The sequence below is a fragment of the Lolium rigidum genome, chromosome 2, assembly GCF_022539505.1.
Source record: "Lolium rigidum isolate FL_2022 chromosome 2, APGP_CSIRO_Lrig_0.1, whole genome shotgun sequence".
NCBI classification, from domain to species: Eukaryota; Viridiplantae; Streptophyta; class Magnoliopsida; order Poales; family Poaceae; genus Lolium; species Lolium rigidum.
This window is the reverse complement of record NC_061509.1, coordinates 44,954,007-44,972,407: the sequence shown is the minus strand read 5'-3', so window position 1 is coordinate 44,972,407 and position 18,401 is coordinate 44,954,007.

Genomic DNA, 18,401 nt, shown 5'->3' with positions numbered 1-18,401 from the left:
AGTATTGCAAAATTTATCTAATCTGGAAATTTTGAATTTAAAGTGTGGGCTGGCGGGAAAGGCAAATGGGCTGCACAGGGGAGAGAGAGGTGGGCTGGCCCGAGCATCGCGTCCCGGCGCAGCGGGCCGCCCGACAGCGTGGGGGCCACGCGTCGGTGGGTTTTACTCACCGAACCGGTACGTGGTGTGTGGAGCGTTAGATCGGGCGATGATCCGACGGTGGGGAGTTGTCGTCGTCGACGGCGAGAAGCGCAGGCGAGCTCGGCGGAGGGAGGGGGTCGGCGAGCTCGTCGGAGCTCCGGCGGTCGTCGGAGGTGTGCGCAGCGACGTTGCGGTGGATGAGGAAGCGCCTGGTAGCAGCGTCGCGTCCTGGGGTGGCCTCCTTCGCCGGCGGGCTCCGTGTACTGGCGGCGGCGATGATCTCGCGATTGGGGCGATGGAGGGGCTAATCGGTGAAATTGAGGGGACGAGGAGTGCTGTGGTGAGTAGGGGAGACGATTGGTTTGCTCGGAGTGAGTGGAGGCGTCCTCTTTTTATAGCAGCTGGAGGTGGCCGTGGCGGAGCTAGCTGGTCGTCGACGGCGTCGTCGTTCCAGGGGCGCCAAGGGGCAAGTGATGGGCTCGGAGTGTTGGCGACGTCCAGGCGGAGCTGACGCGCTTGATTGTGGGGAAAACGAGGCACTACAGCGGCGGTGAGCTTGACGGGAGCTCTCAGGCAGTGGCGGATGGTCGTCGACGCGTTCGTCACCTGCGGCGTTCCCGCGGGTCAGCGAGCGTGTCCAGGCGTGTCAGGGTGAGGTGAGGCGTCGACTGGCGGTGAGCGTGAGGGCTGAGGTGATGCGAGGACGCGGGGCTCGTCATGCTCTGGCGCGTCCAGAGGGAGTGCCATGCGCGCTCTGGCGCGGCATGGGCAAGTCCTGGGCGCGTCTGGGCGCTCGTGTGCTGACGCGGGCGAGCTCGGTCTTGGTCAAGAGATGGCACGGGCGTGTCCAGGGAGGTGAGAGGAAGCCAGTGGACATGAGGGTTCGGGCCAGAGGTGGCCAGAGGTGAGAGGGGCATGGTGGTGGCATGTCATGCCACGGCATGGCATGGTTTTGACCATGGTGAGCAAGTGGAGGGGTGGCAAGGGATGGCACTGATGTTGTGAAGTGAGAGGAAGCTCCAGGAGTGCAGAGAGGTCAGGGTTGGACCAAGTCCAAGGTAGAAATGCGAGTATGGGCTCAATTTTTCACCCCGCTCGCCGGTGTTTGTGGTAATGCCCGCAAGAAAAAAGTTTTCAAATTTTGAAAAATCCTTTGGTGGATCTCATTCATATATTCATAGAGATGGAATGGTGGTGGTGGTGTCCAATTTGGTGAAGTTTTGTGAGATTTCAAAATGTGGTTCATCTTCTCTTTATTTGAAAGTCTCCACTTGGCAATCTTATACTGATCAACCTGGTCAACATGAGGTGTGGTGGTCAACATGAAAGTTGTTGACCTTGACATGGTCTTGGATGACATGGTCAGAGTTGACCAAGTTTTGTTGAAGAAAAGTCAAATGCAGGGGTGTAAAGTAGGGAAGATGTTATAAATGGGTTATATGACCATTATCACATGTATGTAGGTTTTGAATTTTCCTTTGATTTGATTCTTGTTTCTTTGATGCAAATGTGTTTGTTTATCATATATAAGTATTCTACAAGCAAGAGATCAAGCATTGGTGGCCTTGGTTGAAGATTTGCAAATTTGGCTTTATGTGTATGTGAGTGAAATTGGGAATTCCTCACCCTTTGATTTCTCCCCATTTGAGTTGACTTTTGTTGACTCAAATGTGACTCTTATTAGTTTTAGAACATTTTCCAACCATTGAAACCAATTCAAATGGTCTTGCTCAAAGATTTGCAAAATTGGCCATAACACATAAGGGTGAGGTTCAAATTTTATTATTTTTGTAAATTGTTCCCCTTGCTTCACTTGGACATGGGTTAGGGTCAATTTAGGGTTATAAAAGGTTGAGAGATGGTTTCACATCATTTGGTCAAGATTTAACGTCATAGGTCAAAGTTGGGTGAAATGGCTATGTGTCACATATGCCACTATGCATATGTGGCATTTGATTTTTGATTTGAGTGTTCTTGGCCCATTTGATGTTGTTAAGTGTTGAAATGGTATATAGGAGTGATCCAACCATTCACCACAAGACTTAGGGTCAAGATTCTTAAATTCACAAATTTGCATTTTACTCTCATATGCCTCTATGGCATTTTTAGTTTCTTTTTATTTTCTTTGGAAAACACTTGGAAATGGTTTGATAGGTACTAGGTAAGGTGTATGAAGGTTTTCCAAACCTCTAAGCAAGGTAGAAAGGCTTAGGGTAAAGTTTTATAAATATAGCCATAGGCACATATGCCTCTTTCTCATTTAATTTCCTTTTATTTTAATTTAACTAGGGTGGTGGAAAGAGGGGTGAGGTTTAGGGTTTTGTGGGGTTCACAATGGTTCACCACCATTTAGCATAATTAATAAAGGTAGGGTTCAAGATTTACCTATTAGGGCTATTTGCCCCCATCTGTCTTTTATTTTATTTTGGGTTTCTCAAAATAGATCCAAAATGATTTCTGGAGAAGATTAGGGTTTAAGGTTTTTCTTATTTGATTTCTTTCTCTTTTATTTTATTGGGTTGGTGACCTTCACTTGATCACATTAGGGTTTTAGGGTTTAGCACATAAGCATAATAACACTCATCATGGCAAAACACAAGATTTAAACCAGATCTATATGTATCAATCTTATTTTAATAAAAGTTTTTGTTGGTTCCAAAATTTGGAACTAGGGAAATTCAATTTGTTTGTTTTGAAATTTTTTGGGTTGTTACAAACCCTTCCCCCTTAAACAAATCTCGTCCCGAGATTTTAAGAAAAGTTAGGTTCCTAAGAAAGATTGAGCAGTGAGATTAACAGGGGAACATACTTGGCATGGCCTGGGGTGCTTCCGTAGCTTCGGTGGTATTCAAGCGGTAGTAACGACCGTTGCGGTTGTTCGGGTAGTTTGGGGCAAACTTTCTTCCAGCTTGCGACACACAGCTGCTGCTGGGCAGTGTGCAGCGGTATTGAGGGCAATCTTGGCAAGCTTCTTGGGGCATTCATTGGAGTAATGACCCACAGTTCCACATTCATAGCAGGTTACCGTTGACTTGTCCCTTTGGGCAATGGGTACAAGCATTGCTTCCGATCCTTGGGGCATTGTTGGCGGCTTTCATCGGGCACTTTTTAGAGTAATGACCAGTAACACCACATGCATAGCAAGTCACGAGTGGGCTTGTCTCCGGGGGCATGGTTGGGTATTGGGATGAGCTGCTCCAGTGGTTGCTATCCTCACGCGGAGACGAGCAATGAGGTGGTCCTTCTTGGCGTGCTGATGACGAAGTGCCTTGCGCTCCATTGCAAGGATGTTGATGGTGTCAATCATCTTGGTGTGCTTAATGTGCATCTGGTTGGCTTGGGCACGGGGGTTGTTGCGGGTAGGAGGGGCCATCTGAACAATGAGGTAGATCATAAGATAAAGGGGGAAATTTCTATGGTTTGGTTGAGATAAAATTTGAAAAGTTCCACACTTGAGTAGTGTTGAGGGGGTACAACCAACAACACTTTTTCATTCATACCAAGCATCACACATTACAAATCTAACACACTGTTGGTTTGAAGAACCATTCATTCGCTCTACGATACAAGGGGATCCTGATACAAACTCTTGCGTAGGTGTGAGTTCTACTAAAGTGATCAAGTGTGCAAAATTTTAGGTAGAATTTCAAGGAAAAGTAGAGCATGGACTTCTCCTTTTTGAAAAGATTTCAAGGATAAGAGTGAGAATAGGTTTTCATAAATATTCACTTCATTGGTTTTGAAACTAAGTTTTTCGGACGTCCATTCTAACTAGGGTCTCCTAAGGTCAAACAATGGCTCTGATACCAACTTGTCAACACCCGGATTTTTAAGTCCAGATGCCTATTATGCCATTCATCGCAATCCCAGGAATATTGTTTTTGCGAGACATAATAGATTGATATCACAACACCTCATTTATTACAACACATAATCGTCTTACAACAAAGGATCACATGATCCAGTCTTAATACATCATAGTGGATCTAGAGATCCTGTTACAAAACACATAGCGGAAGCGAAGTAGTAGCGGTCGTGGTCCATCTATTCCACGAGCAACCGTTGACGTCGGGAGCGATCCTAGTTGTCGTAGACGTCCCGCTGTCCATCTTCCTCGTATCGCGGTTCTCCTTCATAGTCTGGCCATTTGAATAGCCAGGGACAAAGCCATGAGTACTTTAAAGTACTCGCAAACTAATACTAATGTAAGTACGAACATTTCTGGTAAGGGGGTGCTAAGCTCTAGTTTCTTTTGCATGAAGCCAATTTTAGTTCACAAGTATTTGAAATCAAAACCTTTCATGTGCTAACTAACTCAAGTGGGAACATTAGTGTCATTCCCACAACATTTGTTGTAATTCAAGTCAAATTCAACATTCACCTTTTAAAAGCAAAATCACAAGTCACATGTCACATTTTTGAAAATGGTCTCGATGACGGAACAAGTATGGCCTTTCCAACCGTCCTTAACCGTGGACGCGGCTATTCGAATAGGTTTACACTCTGCAGAGGTTGTACGCTTGTGCCACAACTTTTGATTACATCCGTCGTGGGTAACCCCGAATAATCGTAACTCGATACGCGGATCATCAACCATAACCTTTTACTTACATATCCTAGTATAGGTACCTCTCCCCATGAGCTTGGCCTCCCGGTGAAGACCGATCGTCAACCTGGGAACTGCACAGGGCTTGGGCCGGACATTCACCTCATCTTTAACGTCGTTTCTTTTGTGGTGGAGGCAGCTTTCGGCATAACCCCAATGACGCTTGTTTAGAGGGAACCCATACTAAGATACATAAATTTCCAGCTAAGCCTTACCCATAATCAGGTATTGTGGGGGTACTTGTAAATTGGAATGGTATCGCATCCGAACCCAACCATCGGTTTCGTAAAATTCACCAAGTCCTTCTCAAGTCATATTCACCTTCAAAATCTTTCAATAGAATGAATCATCATTCCAAGGTTTTCAAAGTCCTTTCATTGCACATATTCCCATCTAGAGTAGTCATTTTCAATTTAGCACTAGCATCTAAGTATGAGGGGTGCTAAGTAATTTGCTTTGCTTCTAGGCTAACTTTGATACTCTTGTACTAATCCAATACTAACCAAGTGAATCATAAATCAAAAAGTACTTTAAAAAAAACAAAAGTAGATAAAGCTTGTAGAGTAAAACTCGGGAAATAGGATCATTAAGCATAAAGGAAAAGTAATGGTGCCTTGCTCGTGAGGAGCTTTGCACTTGGGTAGTCTTGCAAGAATATTAGCTTGCCTTGGTTGGGGTATGGATCAAAATGTTCCTCCTTCTTCTCCGTAGATGTTCTCGTCGTCTCCTTCAGTAGCCTTCGGCACTAGCGTCTATAAATACGAATACGGGGTATACAATCACCACACATGTTCAAGAGCTATAAAAAGCACACACATAAATCACACCAACTATTCTAGCATTATCACCTTGTCATCATGTGGGTTGATATGGTTTTATTCTTAAGAAAAATAATTTCCTCTCATTATATATGTAAATGATAGTTTCCTTTTAATTCTTGAGGAATAATTTCCTCTCATTGAATCTTCTTAAGATTTAATTTCTCAAACCATCACACATGAGTTTATGTTGACCTAAGTCAACCATTCATCATCATCATTTGAGAAAATGATTTAAATGAGGTAGAGATACCTCATACCATTTAATAATGCCTATTATGATTTAAAATCTCCAGGTATTTCATGTGAGAGTATTTGACCAGGGGTTCAAACTTCATATGAAAATACTTGGGACAAGATTTAAATGAAGTGATACACCTCATATAATTTACCCCAGTAACTAGCATCACTCATTACTATTAAGTGGGTAAATGTGTTGTTTTCTTATTTAGGAAAAATAATTTCCTCTCATACTAAATAAGGTTTACTTTTAATTACTTAGAGAAATAATTTCCTCTCATTGTCTTATTAAGATTTAATTTCTCTCATGAACAATATATGACCTAGGTTGACCAAAGTCAACCTCTTCATACTTATTATTTGAGAAAATGATTTAAATGAGGTAAACACCTCATACCTTTTAGGTCCTAACATGGTAAAGATTTAATATCATCAAATAATTCCATATGAGAATTGATAGCCCATGGTCTCTACCTCATGTAGAATTACTTGAGACAAAGATTTAAATGAGAGGGATACTTCCCATATGATTTAATAATTAGTTGGAACGATTTAAATGCTACTATTGAGGTGGTTTAATATTCTCAAATAACAGGAATGATACCATGTTGACCAAGGTCAACACTTCACATTTATTATTTGAGGAAGGTGATTTAATTGGGATTCATCATCTCATGTGATTTAAATAACTAATGCAATTTAAATACTATGTTGATTTAAATGAGGTGCTACACCTCATAGATTTGCAAACCTAATTTTGAACATAATTTAAATGAGGTGGTGCACCTCATGCCTTAACAACACCTAGTAATGATTTAATATCATCAACTAATTCAATATGAGATTTAGCTAACCATGGTATCTACCTCATGTTGAATTAGTTGAGACAAGATGTAAATGAGAGGGAAGCTCTCATACATTTTAATTCTAGTATAGCAAGGATTTAATATCACCACAATTCCTATGAGACCTAAATGACCAGAGTCTCTACTTCATTTGGAATTGGTGGTGACCAGATTTAAATGAGAGAAACTCTCTCATAAGATTTCTTAATAGTTTTGGACAATATCTTTGACTAGAAATAGCCATAAAGTCATTTAAATCAACTAAGCCATGATCATATACAGTACCCATATCATATTTTTACATAATCAATTAGAGTATTTGAAAAGTGAATTATGAGAGTTGGAATCAACTCAAAATCATTTAGGGTTGATTTTTAATAATTTTTCTAAGGCAGAAAAGTCTCTGTCTTGTTTATTTTACCACTTTAATTCTATAACAGATCTAGGTTTTAATCCAGTTGCATTTGATAGAGAAAACTCTAAGCTTTTCAAAAATATAAAGTTTGTCGAATTTGCCTCAGTAGATTTGGATCTATTGAATTTTGAAGTTGACACCAGTATTGCAAAATTTATCTAATCTGGAAATTTTGAATTTAAAGTGTGGGCTGGCGGGAAAGGCAAATGGGCCGCACAGGGAGAGAGAGGTGGGCTGGCCCAGCATCGCGTCCAGCGCAGCGGGCCGCCTGACAGCGTGGGGGCCACGCGTCAGTGGGTTTTTACTCACCGAACCGGTACGTGGTGTGTGGAGCGTTAGATCAGGCGATGATCCGACGGTGGGGAGTTGTCGTCGTCGACGGCGAGAAGCAGAGGCGAGCTCGGCGGAGGGAGGGGGTCGGCGAGCTCGTCGGAGCTCCGGCGGTCGTCGGAGGTGTGCGCAGCGACGTTGCGGTGGATGAGGAAGCGCCTGGTAGCAGCGTCGCGTCCTGGGGTGGCCTCCTTTGCCGGCGGGCTCCGTGTACTGGCGGCGGCGATGATCTCGCGATTGGGGCGATGGAGGGGCTAATCGGTGAAATTGAGGGGACGAGGAGTGCTGTGGTGAGTAGGGGAGACGATTGGTTTGCTCGGAGTGAGTGGAGGCGTCCTCTTTTTATAGCAGCTGGAGGTGGCCGTGGCGGAGCTAGCTGGTCGTCGACCGGCGTCGTCGTTCCAGGGGCGCCAAGGGGCAAGTGATGGGCTCGGAGTGTTGGCGACGTCCAGGCGGAGCTGACGCGCTTGATTGTGGGGAAAACGAGGCACTACAGCGGCGGTGAGCTTGACGGGAGCTCTCAGGCAGTGGCGGATGGTCGTCGACGCGTTCGTCACCTGCGGCGTTCCCGCGGGTCAGCGAGCGTGTCCAGGCGTGTCAGGGTGAGGTGAGGCGTCGACTGGCGGTGAGCGTGAGGGCTGAGGTGATGCGAGGACGCGGGGCTCGTCATGCTCTGGCGCGTCCAGAGGGAGTGCCATGCGCGCTCTGGCGCAGCATGGGCAAGTCCTGGGCGCGTCTGGGCGCTCGTGTGCTGACGCGGGCGAGCTCGGTCTTGGTCAAGAGATGGCACGGGCGTGTCCAGGGAGGTGAGAGGAAGCCAGTGGACATGAGGGTTCGGGCCAGAGGTGGCCAGAGGTGAGAGGGGCATGGTGGTGGCATGTCATGCCACGGCATGGCATGGTTTTGACCATGGTGAGCAAGTGGAGGGGTGGCAAGGGATGGCACTGATGTTGTGAAGTGAGAGGAAGCTCCAGGAGTGCAGAGAGGTCAGGGTTGGACCAAGTCCAAGGTAGAAATGCAGTATGGGCTCAATTTTTCACCCTGCCTGCCAGGTGTTTGTGGTAATGCCCGCAAGAAAAAAGTTTTCAAATTTTGAAAAATCCTTTGGTGGATCTCATTCATATATTCATAGAGATGGAATGGTGGTGGTGGTGTCCAATTTGGTGAAGTTTTGTGAGATTTCAAAATGTGGTTCATCTTCTCTTTATTTGAAAGTCTCCACTTGGCAATCTTATACCGATCAACCTGGTCAACATGAGGTGTGGTGGTCAACATGAAAGTTGTTGACCTTGACATGGTCTTGGATGACATGGTCAGAGTTGACCAAGTTTTGTTGAAGAAAAGTCAAATGCAGGGGTGTAAAGTAGGGAAGATGTTATAAATGGGTTATATGACCATTATCACATGTATGTAGGTTTTGAATTTTCCTTTGATTTGATTCTTGTTTCTTTGATGCAAATGTGTTTGTTTATCATATATAAGTATTCTACAAGCAAGAGATCAAGCATTGGTGGCCTTGGTTGAAGATTTGCAAATTTGGCTTTATGTGTATGTGAGTGAAATTGGGAATTCCTCACCCTTTGATTTCTCCCCATTTGAGTTGACTTTTGTTGACTCAAATGTGACTCTTATTAGTTTTAGAACATTTTCCAACCATTGAAACCAATTCAAATGGTCTTGCTCAAAGATTTGCAAAATTGGCCATAACACATAAGGGTGAGGTTCAAATTTTATTATTTTTGTAAATTGTTCCCCTTGCTTCACTTGGACATGGGTTAGGGTCAATTTAGGGTTATAAAAGGTTGAGAGATGGTTTCACATCATTTGGTCAAGATTTAACGTCATAGGTCAAAGTTGGGTGAAATGGCTATGTGTCACATATGCCACTATGCATATGTGGCATTTGATTTTTTGATTTGAGTGTTCTTGGCCCATTTGATGTTGTTAAGTGTTGAAATGGTATATAGGAGTGATCCAACCATTCACCACAAGACTTAGGGTCAAGATTCTTAAATTCACAAATTTGCATTTTACTCTCATATGCCTCTATGGCATTTTTAGTTTCTTTTTATTTTCTTTGGAAAACACTTGGAAATGGTTTGATAGGTACTAGGTAAGGTGTATGAAGGTTTTCCAAACCTCTAAGCAAGGTAGAAAGGCTTAGGGTAAAGTTTTATAAATATAGCCATAGGCACATATGCCTCTTTCTCATTTAATTTCCTTTTATTTTAATTTAACTAGGGTGGTGGAAAGAGGGGTGAGGTTTAGGGTTTTGTGGGGTTCACAATGGTTCACCACCATTTAGCATAATTAATAAAGGTAGGGTTCAAGATTTACCTATTAGGGCTATTTGCCCCCATCTGTCTTTTATTTTATTTTGGGTTTCTCAAAATAGATCCAAAATGATTTCTGGAGAAGATTAGGGTTTAAGGTTTTTCTTATTTGATTTCTTTCTCTTTTATTTTATTGGGTTGGTGACCTTCACTTGATCACATTAGGGTTTTAGGGTTTAGCACATAAGCATAATAACACTCATCATGGCAAAACACAAGATTTAAACCAGATCTATATGTATCAATCTTATTTTAATAAAAGTTTTTGTTGGTTCCAAAATTTGGAACTAGGGAAATTCAATTTGTTTGTTTTGAAATTTTTTGGGTTGTTACAGGTATATCCTCTAATTTCACCTCCTTCATGCTGTTCAACTGTAGCTCCACTTCAATCTGTGTATGTTTGTCGCCTTGGTAAATCATTCTACTTCCATCGGGGCTTTTCAAAGATACTGTCTTGTTCACACGATCGATCAATGCTCCATTAGCTTCCAACCAGTTCATACCAAGAATGACATCAATGTCCTTCATCGGTAAAATGAACAGGTCCACGTCAAACGCGCACTTATTGATCATGATGACTTGTTTTTGTTTGGTATGGGTTACTAGTATCGTTCCCCCCGCAGAAAGTATGGTTATGGGTGTATCTAACTTAGTGCAACTAATCCCATGTTTGATGATGAATTGTTGAGAAATGAATGAGGTAGTTGCACCAGTATCAAAAAGTACTTTGCCAGGATGAGTGAGTATCTGGAGCGTACCTATCACCGCCTGATCGGAGTTGACCACCTCCTCCAGACTAGTGCAATTCAGCTTGCCGAAGGGCTTCTTATTCCTCCAGTTCCCTCCGGTGTTTCCTCCTCGACTTCCTCCTCCTCCGGATTGACCTCCTCCGGTGTTTCTCTTGGGGCAGTCCTTCAGCATGTGCCCCTCCTGGCGACAACCAAAGCATATAATCTTTGGCTTCTTACAGTCCTTGGCAAAATGCCCTGTGAATCCACAGCTTCTGCAAACTATTTGATTTGCAGACTGGAATGCTTGGTTCTTCCTACTACCGTAGTAGTTGCTGTTGTTGTTGTTGTTGTTGTTGTTGTTGTTGTTGTTGTTGTTGTTGTTGTTGTTGTTGTTGTTGTTGTTGTTGTTGTTGTTGTTGTTGTTGTTGTTGTTGTTGTTGTTGTTGTTGTTGTTGTTGTTGTTGTTGTTTTTGTTGTTGTTGTTGTTGTTGTTGTTGTTGTTGTTGTTGTTGTTGTTGTTGTTGTTGTTGTTGTTGTTGTTGTTGTTGTTGTTGTTGTTGTATCTGGGCTTGAAACTCAAGCTGGTATTAGGCTTGTTACTAACAAACCTCTTAGGCTCAAACTTGGCCATTTTCCTTTTCTCCTCCTGCAGTTGTTTAAAATCATCTTCCAGAGTGATGGCAGCATCCACCAACTCTTGAAACTCCGTTGCTCTCATCATACGGAGCTGTACTTTGAACTGGTGTTATCACCAGAATTTGACCGAGTCAGAGGTGGGCCGCGATCAAGATGGGCTTGGAAGGTTACATATGAAAGATCTATGAAGCAGCCTCGCACGGAGAAGTTGGGCTAGTTAGCCCGTGTATCTTAGTAGAATAAATTATGTATCGATTTAGAAGTTAGAGTTTATCTCGTGCACGGTTTAGTGCACGTCCACATTAGAAAGTCCCCTGGACTATAAATATGTACCTAGGGTTTATGGAATAAACAACAACTCACGTTCAACCCCAAAAACAAACCAATCTCGGCGCATCGCCAACTCCTTCGTCTCGAGGGTTTCTATCGGGTAAGCGACATGCTGCCTAGATCGCATCTTGCGATCTAGGCAGCACAAGCCCGCGTTGTTCATGCGTTGCTCGTACTTGAAGCGCTTTTGATGGCGAGCAACGTAGTTATCATTAGATGTGTTAGGGTTAGCATTGTTCTTCGTTTAAGCATGCTTACGTAGTGCAACCCTTGCATATCTAGCCGTCCTCACGCCTATCTCAGGTGTGGGGGCGGCACCCCGCTTGGTCATTATTTAGTAGATCTGATCCGTTACGATTGCTCCTTGTTCTACAAGGATTAGTTTAATATCTGCAATAGTTTGGCCTTACAAAGGGGGAGGATCCTGTGGCACGTAGGGTGGCGTTCGCAAGTCCTAAACGGGATGTTCCTAGGATCAACTTCATGTTGGTTTTACGGCCTTGTTTAGGATCGGCTTACGAGCACCGTGCGTGGCCATCCGGCCCAACCTGGAGTAGGATGATCCGATTATGTGGTGAAAACCCTAAATCGTCGTAGATCTCATTAGCTTCATCTTGATCAAGCGGGACCACCAAGTATTCGTACACCCCGTACGGATCATGGGTGGATCGGCTCTTTGAGCCGATTCACGGGATAACTCTGAGAGCCGATCGAGGCTCGTATTTAACGTTTACATGTATGCCCTGCAGAAACTAAGCGAGGCAATCTCATCACCTTCTCGACCAGGTATAGGTCAGGTGGCACGCCCTTGCACTCCGCAACGCCGCGTGTGACCAGAAGAGCATTGCGGGCCGTCGCTCGGAGGGGTCTCGGCCAGCCGCAGCTCTAGGCTCCCCCGGCTCTACGGTGTTGACAAGGCCGCTGCCCGCCGGTGGGTTTTGGCGGTCAACACATTCGGCACGCCCGGTGGGACATATCGTCTGCATCGACCACATCGCCATCTACATCTGAGATGGCGGACGGCACGCCAGTCACCTGCGACGAGATCAAAGCCATCCTCGAAGCCGCACTCTTCGGCTCCTCCCACCGAACCCACCCCCATGACGTCAGGGGGAGGGGCTCCACGCCCGAAGGCGCGCTTGAGGAGAGAGATCTCTCCACCCCGTTGAAGGAGCGCACCAAGTCTCTGAAGCATGGGGATCTACCCAAGGAGCTCGAAGGGAACATGACGGGATCAAGGCAACCCTTGGAGCCGAACTCATCGGCTCCGCCGAGAAGACCCGGCCGCATGATATCGGGCTTGGTACGAACCCACGCCGGGGCCCGGTGTCGACACGGTGGATCTCAGCCACCCCATAAATCGGCCAAAGTGTTCCTTTGGTGTCAATGTGGCAAGAGCTGCAAGCTACCACGGCAAAGAGGAAACAGAAAGCGGCCACTCCCGTGGCAAGGATGAAGAAGGGGAGCCCCTCCCCCTGACGTCAAAGAGTCCAGCGTCCGCAAAGAGTCCAGCGTCCGCAAGGGTTGAAAGAAACTGAAAGATTATATCTGCGCACGCTAAGGAGGGCACGGCCCGATCTGGCCGCCAAAATCCTGCGAACCTTGGACGAGGAAGGTCAGCCACGAAGAAAGGAGTGGCGTCCTAAACAGAGGAAAGCCGATGATGAGACATCGGCTGGCACAAACATGGTACTCGTCTTGCCGACAGAGCGTAGCGCTCCACGACTCTACGGAGCACACAAGGTGGATGACGACGGGCGCATCAAGTCGGAGGTTGGGTTGGTTTCATCCAGACCGACCAAGTAGCAAGATCAAACCAATGTGCAAACCAGGAGAGGCTGATCCTTGTGATCGGCCCCAAAAATTTACGAAGGGAACTTACAAAACCTTCAACGAACAAGCAACGTGGAGGCCGATTCCGGCAATCGGCCAAAATTATCCTCACCTACCTCTCTGCTGGGTTCAACATGTTATCCAACGGAGCCGATACCATCAATTTTCTTGACGAGAATCGGCTTGGGGGCACCCGGTATATGGAAATACGAGGATATACAACGAAGCATCTCATCTTTTGTTGATGGGTAGTGGAATATGGGGACGATGCACAGGTCGGCTGTAAAAAAAAAAGATGCAAATTCGAAAAAAATTTCGAACACAGCCGATGCAGCAGGCATCGACTTAGAGATATGAAAGCCGATGCATGGCCATCGACTCAAGAGGAATAGCCGTTACGATCAGAGGGTTGATGGAGCACTAATGGAAGAGCTCCGCAATGGGGTAGTGTAAGAGCTCGGATCCTCTCTTCAAGAACAATGCCACCAAAGGAAAGGAGCCGATCCGGCCGGCAAGAACTGAAGGTTCTCTGCTTGGGGCTACATCATGAGTTAAGGCTAATATCGGCACATGTGTCTGGTTCGCCTTCACTAAGGCTCGGGGGGCAGCTCGCCCTAAAGGTATTGCCCTAGGGAGCCGATTTAATTGGAATCGGCTACAGAGTCATCAGTTTGAGCATCCAAGACAGTTCCAGGGCTCTTTTAGAATCGCTTGCTCGAAGATCAAGTCGCCGGCTTGCCGAGGATCGGATGTGTCGTCGTCATCGGCGAAGCCGGCTAGCTTGAAGGGATGGCTAAATTGGCCTGTCTTGCAGATTATCATGAAACCGATGCGGTACCATCGGTCACTAAGCATGGATTAGGCCAACAATCGACAAATTCAGCATGAAAGAAATCGGCAAAATCAAGCTAAGGGAATTCTTCATTAATATGAGGATTTCTTACAATGGGGAGCCGATTGCTCAAGGAGGGAAGAACAAAAGGAGGGTCTATTGACCAATCTACTACTACTAGGCCTATACTAATTAGGTCCTAGTCTACGGGCCATCACTGCCCTCATCGTCATCCTCAGAACTCTCATCGGCACTCGCTACCGACGGGCTCCTCGTCGCTACTCCCGTAGCCCTCCACGGGGGCTTCGTCCCCGTCTTCGTCGTCGCTCGCCGTCGTCGTCCCACCACATGCGAAGGCGCTTCGGCTGGCGGGTAGCCCTCGAGGGAGTCGTCGTCGTCGTCTTCTTCTCCCTCTTCTTCGGAGGTTGGGCAGCCGTCCCAGGAGAACTGGTCGTCCTCGCTTTTGGGCTCCAGTTCCCCATCGGCAAGGAACTGAAGATCTTCATCCCTGCTGGTCAAGGACTTGTCGTCCTCAGACCAAATGGAGGAGGCATGGTTCTCCACGTCCCAGTCTTCCGGGGCACGAATCTCTGGCGGCGTCTCGCGGGAGGAGTCAGACCCGTAGGAAAGCTCGGAGGAGGAGGAGGAAGACATGGCGGCACAGAGGGTTTTTGGTGCTAATGCGAGAAGGACGAAGGAGACGCAAGCTGTTGAGAACGGTTAAATAAAGGGGATATGGGAGAGGTTCAATGCCACAGCAGTTTCCGAGGAGGTGTTGCCCAATTGGAAAATTTTACGGCCACGTGGAGAAGTGGAAGGGGCAAGGCATCATGATGGGGATTCTGCGGCGATTCTGCTCTGCCACGACGTGACCCGACGAAAGAAAGCGTAATGATTTTGGAAATGTCATTTCCAAAACCAGGGGGGCATGTGTTATCACCAGAATTTGACCGAGTCAGAGGTGGGCCGCGATCAAGATGGGCTTGGAAGGTTACATATGAAAGATCTATGAAGCGGCCTCGCACGGAGAAGTTGGGCTAGTTAGCCCGTGTATCTTAGTAGAATAAATTATGTATCGATTTAGAAGTTAGAGTTTATCTCGTGCACGGTTTAGTGCACGTCCACATTAGAAAGTCCCCTGGACTATAAATATGTACCTAGGGTTTATGGAATAAACAACAACTCACGTTCAACCCCAAAAACAAACCAATCTCGGCGCATCGCCAACTCCTTCGTCTCGAGGGTTTCTATCAGGTAAGCGACATGCTGCCTAGATCGCATCTTGCGATCTAGGCAGCACAAGCCCCGCGTTGTTCATGCGTTGCTCGTACTGAAGCGCTTTTGATGGCGAGCAACGTAGTTATCATTAGATGTGTTAGGGTTAGCATTGTTCTTCGTTTAAGCATGCTTACGTAGTGCAACCCTTGCATATCTAGCCGTCCTCACGCCTATCTCGGGTGTGGGGCGGCACCCGCTTGGTCATTATTTAGTAGATCTGATCCGTTACGATTGCTCCTTGTTCTACAAGGATTAGTTTAATATCTGCAATAGTTTGGCCTTACAAAGGGGAGGATCCTGTGGCACGTAGGGTGGCGTTCGCAAGTCCTAAACGGGATGTTCCTAGGATCAACTTCATGTTGGTTTTACGGCCTTGTTTAGGATCGGCTTACGAGCACCGTGCGTGGCCATCCGGCCCAACTCGGAGTAGGATGATCCGATTATGTGGTGAAAACCCTAAATCGTCGTAGATCTCATTAGCTTCATCTTGATCAAGCAGGACCACCAAGTATTCGTACACCCCGTACGGATCATGGGTGGATCGGCTCTTTGAGCCGATTCACGGGATAACTCGAGAGCCGATCGAGGCTCGTATTTAACGTTTACATGTATGCCCTGCGGGAAACTAAGCGAGGCAATCTCATCACCTTCCCGACCGAGGTATAGGTCAGGTGGCACGCCCTTGCACTTCGCAACGCCGCGTGTGACCAGAAGAGCATTGCGGGCCGTCGCTCGGAGGGGTCTCAGCCAGCCGCAGCTCTAGGCTCCCCCCGGCTCTACAGTGTTGACAAGGCCGCTGCCCGCCGGTGGGTTTTGGCAGTCAACAACTGGGGACTTAACCCCCTCAGAAACCTCTTCTTCTTCTTGTCCTCGGTGTTAACTTCTTCAACCGCATACCGGGACAGCTTTGAGAATTCCCTGACATAAGTCAGGATTGCCTTGTCCTTCTGCTCGAGACTTTCAAATTCTCGACGCTTCAGCTGTGGGGACCCCGGACTAGCTGTCCGAAATACCCTGTTATGTATACCGTTCACGTTCCCATGATCAGTGTGCCGTGAACACATAACCGAACTGATATCAAAATACACCATCCATTACAAAGCGGAATAAGAAAATTACAACATGGTCACATGACCAATACTTACATAATAGCCTCGAAGGGCCTAACTAAACATCAGAGTAGCATCATCACTTCAACGAGCACGAGTACCCAAGTCATCCGACATAACCCTACGAGCAACCGAGCGGGAAGACGTTCCTAGCTCGCATAGACGTCGTCAACTCCTTCTTCATCCGTCGAAGTCCTCCGGGTCTGGCCAAGTAAATAGCCAGGGACAAAGCCGTGAGTACATTTTGAATTGTACTCGCAAACCATTTACGAAGTAACATAACAAGGAGCACAAGGTACCGAGGACTAACTAGGAGATCAAGAGGGAATGACCACTTATATAACAAGAATATGTTATGTAGAAGAGAAGAAGTGTTTTAGTGGAGTTAGCATCTCAACTTCATGGGTGAAGGAGATGAGAGAATATATCTAAGACATCACTACTTGACTTCATTTAGAAGGATCTTTCACGACATAAACACTTAGGAAGGGTAGACCCAATTTTTTATCAATACTTTTTCGACCACCTCATTGTGGTCAACAACCATTTTTCCAGTACTCCAAGTACTCCAACACAAATCCCGTTTCTTTCCTTTGTCAAACATTTTCATAAACAAAACACATCAGGCTAAGCAACAGCCAATCCAACCGTCCATGACCGCGGACACGGCTATTCGAATAGATTTTACTCTGCAGAGTTTGCACACTTTCCCCACAAGATCTGATAAATCCGCCGGGATCATCCCCGGGCCAGCATACGAAAGTATGTGGGTATCGGATAACCAGTCGAAGCCTTTCGCCCATTCTAATTAGCAAGAGGTCCTACCCTATGGAGTATGTACCTCCCCGGCACCGTGGCAGCTCACCTCCTTTTGAGCGTGGCTCCACCGCCAAGCCGGGAGACCCATAGTGTCTTCCGGACGGGTCAGCCCCGAAGGCCTCCCGTTATACTATTGTCCCAACTTCGACAATCCGGACTCGGGGGTAACCGTACCCTTGTATAGTTGTGCGGTGCCTCATGCTAAAGAGAACGAACGTCGAGCTAAGCCCCGTGCCCATGTTGGAGTAATGTGGTTGCGCTAGTTTGTTGTCATGGGTGAGTACTTAGGCGCCAAAGTTTTCGTAATATCCCAACCACTTTCTCATCCCCATCATTTTTACCAAATCCTTTCCTTTCTCAAATTCTCACTCGGGCATAACATTATACCCAAGGTTTTAACAAAAACTTTTACAACAAGGTAAAACCTTGAGGGTTTTCCCAACCTAAAGTTTATGTGTGAACTAAGATGTAATAGCATAATGATTGCCATCAACCTGAAGGGTGTCAAAGGCATCCATACTCCAGTTGAGCATGAATGGAGATAATAAAAAAAATAGGGCAATTTTAATGATATTATCCCAAGTGTTTACTAGAATTAGGATGTCAAAAAGGCGATGAAATGTGATTCACATACTTAGAGTAAGTACGCAAAATATCGAGAGGGGACATTACACACTTGGTAGCAAGTATGTAAAAGAATCAAATTAAGCAAACCCAAGGAAACACAAGGAATCAAGAGACCAAGGATAGAAGGATCTCAACCAAGAACATGGATAATCAAGGAGTCAAAGTAAATGGCTTGCCTTGGCTTATTTGTCCCTGGACTTCTTCAACTTCATCAATATAAGAATACCAATAATATAAAAAAATCCTTGTTCGATCCACTTCTTCTTCTCCGGAATCGTTCGCATCTATCGTCGGAAAATATAAAAGGAACACAATCAAACACATTGCACCAACAAAACAATAAGCAACAAGCATCAATCAAAAACTAACCACTCTACTAAGGCTAACATATTAAGGACATATAGATACTACAAAGCATCTAGAAGAAATGCCATTTTATTTACCTAATAAAGGTATGAGAGCCTCACCAATTATCAAT